We start from the raw sequence: 4,375 nt of genomic DNA on the forward strand, positions 1-4,375 counted from the left end.
CTTCCCACCTACCAGAGCGCGTCACGAACACTGCCTTTGTACTCCCACGTGACGCCGTTCCAGATGACGCACATTGACAGAGAGAGACAGTGTGCGAATTTGAATAATTAATTAGTGTAGGATTAAAATAATCCAAGCACACACCGAATGCTAAAGTACAATAACACTGACCACTTGCTTGCTTTGTATATATTATATTTACAGTTTATATTTTTATTCCATATATATTTTTTTTATTTATTTAAGCTATATTTCAAAATGTAAAAAAAAAACATTTAAGCACTTTTTATATGTATATATGCTGGTATTTAAGCTTCGGGAAATTAATTTACAATTGCATTCTATTCTGAGAGTAAAGCTTTTAAAACATTGCGTTAACGGAGCTTCCTTGGATAACCAAAACAGATTTTCTTTGTCATATGACAGTGAAAAGAGTTAATTTACAAAAACCCTTTATCTAAAAATGTCAGCATCACTCTGGTTTCCTGTGTTTATGCTGTGCTTAGCTGAGTTCATAGGTTACATTCTCTCTCTCACACACACACACACACATGTATACATAATCTCTCTCTCTCTCACTCACTCACTAACGACCCCTGTTAGAGAAAAAAACTACTTTTATTTTACATAATTTTCTCTATGTGTCTTCCTGAAATAGAGAGGTAAGCTACGCAGAGATGCCACTCACTACTGCAAATGCAACTCCACCCAAATTGACCTCTGATGCCCCCTAACTTACCCCCACCCACACCGCTCAAGGTTCTTTCGGTTTCTTCCCAGATAGCACACATACAGTCAGGTCCATACATATTGGGACATCGACACAATTCTAATCTTTTTGGCTCTATACACCACCACAATGGATTTGAAATGAAACGAACAAGATGTGCTTTAACTGCAGACTTTCAGCTTTAATTTGAGGGTATTTACATCCAAATCAGGTGAACGGTGTAGGAATTACAACAGTTTGTATATGTGCCTCCCACTTTTTAAGGGACCTGCAGTTAAAGCACATCTTGTTCGTTTCATTTCAAATGAATTGTGTCAATGTCCCAATATTTATGGACCTGACTGTACATGTCCGAGATATCGGTTTAAGATCTTTTCATCTACAAAGCATCACATTTTAATCAAGATCTGCTAAACATCTTAAAAAGATCAGATTTACAAACATTCTAAATAATAAACGTCTTAAATACATCTGCTGAATGTCTTATTGACATCTTACAGACGTATTGCAGATAAGCAAATAAAACATTTTCCAGATGTAAACAAACACATAAAACAGACGACGAGTACATGTACATCACCCAGATGTCTACGTAATGTGTGTGTTGTTTACAACTAGAAGACAAAGGCTATTTTTAAGCTTGTTTTCTCATCTGCAATATATTTATACAACATTTCGTCTCTGATGTCGATAAGACATTCATCAGATGTCTTTGAGATTTTTCTAATAAACAATGTTTGTAAATCTGAAAATCTAAAGATGTTTAGCAGATATTAATTAGATTGTGATGCTTTCCAGATGAAATGCTTTTAAAAAAAAAGTGGAAGATATCAGTCGCTTTCACACATAAAGCCGTTTCCAGAAAATGAACAGCGCTATTCTGTTTAGAGGTCATTTTTTTACATTCTGTTCAGCTCTGGCAATTTCCCTGAATTAGAAGTTATATTATTACCTAAAAATTCCAGATTTGACTCTGTGTGAATATATAGATATAGATTATTTTAAATAAAATTAACGTTTTGACTACGCACAAGGCCTGGACTTGTTGATGTAAGAAGTCCGTTTCGGGCCAGTCGCAAAGTTCTGACAGATAAAATTTAATTGCTCGGGAGTAAAGTAAAAACATTAATAATTGTCAAAGTGGACAGATAGTGAAATTATTCCATCTAGTTGATTCCATCTTAGTTTCTCTGTCTTTCCACCCAAATGCACTTGGCTTATTTTTTCCAAGACTTTAAAGAGTAGCAGCAACAACAACAACAGGACATCTGTCTACTGATAAAATAATAAGTACATTTCAGAGTTTAATGGCATTTTGTTGCTGATGTGTGAATTGTAGCGAAACGGAAAAAAGACAGAAAGCCATTGCATGTTAATAGCAGATGTGGAACATTTACCAGTTAAGGCAATCCAACCATGTGGCAGCGGGGGTGCGGTCAAGCGTCCATCCGGAGAGAGAGAAAGCGGTAAGGGCGCTTGCACCTGAGCTAGATTATGTCTAACACCTGTCTCTTATTCCAGTGAGCATGGGGAGAGTGGCATATTAGCAGCCACGCCACCAGCAGAGAGAGAGAGCCTGGCACAAGGAAGTCCATGGTGTCTGTGAAGCTGATGAGTTTTGTGAAGCTGTAAGCGTTGAAGTTGCCAATTAAAAATCGTATTTGGGCCAGGAGAAGACAGTTTCCCTGTGTCTTCCTTTCATTATGCTGTGCACCCTTTGACAAACCATTGTACTGCAATTTAACAGGTTTAATGTGTGACAGTGGCTATTGTCTAATAAAATGACTGGTTGGAGCCGATCTGACATTTTAATAATCAAAATAACATGTTTTGTCCTCTTTTCTATTTAGCCTATGTATCATATCTCAGCAGAAAACTAGACATTCTGGCTTTCTTTGTTTTTCCTTATGATTTTATTTTATCCCAAAATACTAAACAGCAATAAACACTACCATAGTACTTCTCTAATAAGCACTTGTTTGTCACGACACTGCAAACATTTCCTGATCCATGAGTTAATGCCTGCCTTAAAAGTAGGAGCTTCTGAGGTGCACTTGATCAAGTGTGCAGTCACTGTTGCACTCTGTTGTGTGGAAAATGCATATTAAATCTTCTGACTCGTAGACTACTCATCCTCACCACCTTAGCAACATCTTCATTTTGTATAGAAGCGTGTAATTCAGCCAGCATTTCAGAAGAGGCAGATAAAGACGTGAATCTTAAGAGCAGTGGAGTGAGCTGGATGAATGCAACACTGCAGACAGCGTAGGTGTGATCACCACAGTTAAAGAATGTCTAAAAATAGACATGTTCTCTTAATGAGTGCTGTGCTGCACATGATGGGAAAATAATCAGGAATCCCACCTGGCATGAAAAAATCATCTTGCGTGACAGCTGAGGAAACCTTACTGCTGTCACCCTGAAGATATGCATGCTTTCGTTCTTAGTTCATCATGGAGATGAACTTATGTTCAAATGTATACAGATTCAGTCTTAACTGATTATGAGTGAATGCTGTAGAGAAGGCTATTAAGATTATATAAAGTGGAACATTTCTAATGTGTTTCCATTTCAACTTCATTTGAATACTGCTTGAACACAACAGTGGTTCTGTTATAAAATGTCTGAGTACAGATTAATCACATCCATAAACTGATGATCCCTGATGCCTGTGAATTCTTCAAGCACCCAAACATGTACAAGCAGTATATATTATGTTTCAAGGTGACACAAAGAAGTTTAAAGGTGACAAATGTATATAATTGTTATCCTTTTAGTTTAGCTTATTGAATACATGAATACTTTATTTTACTAATTGAACATGACTATTATTATATAAACACCACATTTTTTTTAAATAACTCTCACGTGAGATTTCTTAGCTTAGAATTACTATGTAATTTGAACTCAAATACTTGGTGTAGAGAGAAATTAATTGAATCAGGTAAACCCAACAAAACTGGAAACTTAAAGTATCTCAAATTAATACAGTGAATGTTAGCATGCTAAATACAAGCTAGTCTAAAGCACTATAGAGGACAGTTTGGTTACTACACACACAAAAAAAATAAGTTCACTGAACTTAATTAAATTGAGGAAAACTTTTCCACATAATTAAATACAAATTTCCAACAAGAAAGAATTGGTTTGAATTGGCATGTTCTAGTTCTAATTGTACAAACTTAAATTAATTTGGTCAGACCAACTAGATAAGATCTAATTAATCTTAAGTTGGTTCAACTAGATTAATGTTATTAACCATTAACAGAGGTGGGTATAGTAGCCAAAAAGTAAATAAATAATTACTTGAGTAAGAGTAAGAAAGTATCCAATTAAAAGAGTACTGTAAAAAGTAGTGAGTAACTCGTTACTTTCACAAATTACATAATAGACATTTACTCCCCTATATTCCATTACATAATACACATTGAACATGTACTACAGAATTATTATTATTATTATTATTAATGGAAATTTTGTCATCATTCACCATCATGTTGTTCCAAACCCATATGACTTTCTTTGTTCCGTGCAACACAATAAGATTTTACTCTCCCTCATGCCATCCCAGATGTGTATGACTTCTTCTGCAGAACACAAATGCAGCTTTTTAAAATAATATTTTAGCTCTGTAGGCCAAAATTT

The sequence above is a fragment of the Xyrauchen texanus genome, chromosome 30, assembly GCF_025860055.1.
Source record: "Xyrauchen texanus isolate HMW12.3.18 chromosome 30, RBS_HiC_50CHRs, whole genome shotgun sequence".
In the NCBI taxonomy this organism is placed as follows: domain Eukaryota; kingdom Metazoa; phylum Chordata; class Actinopteri; order Cypriniformes; family Catostomidae; genus Xyrauchen; species Xyrauchen texanus.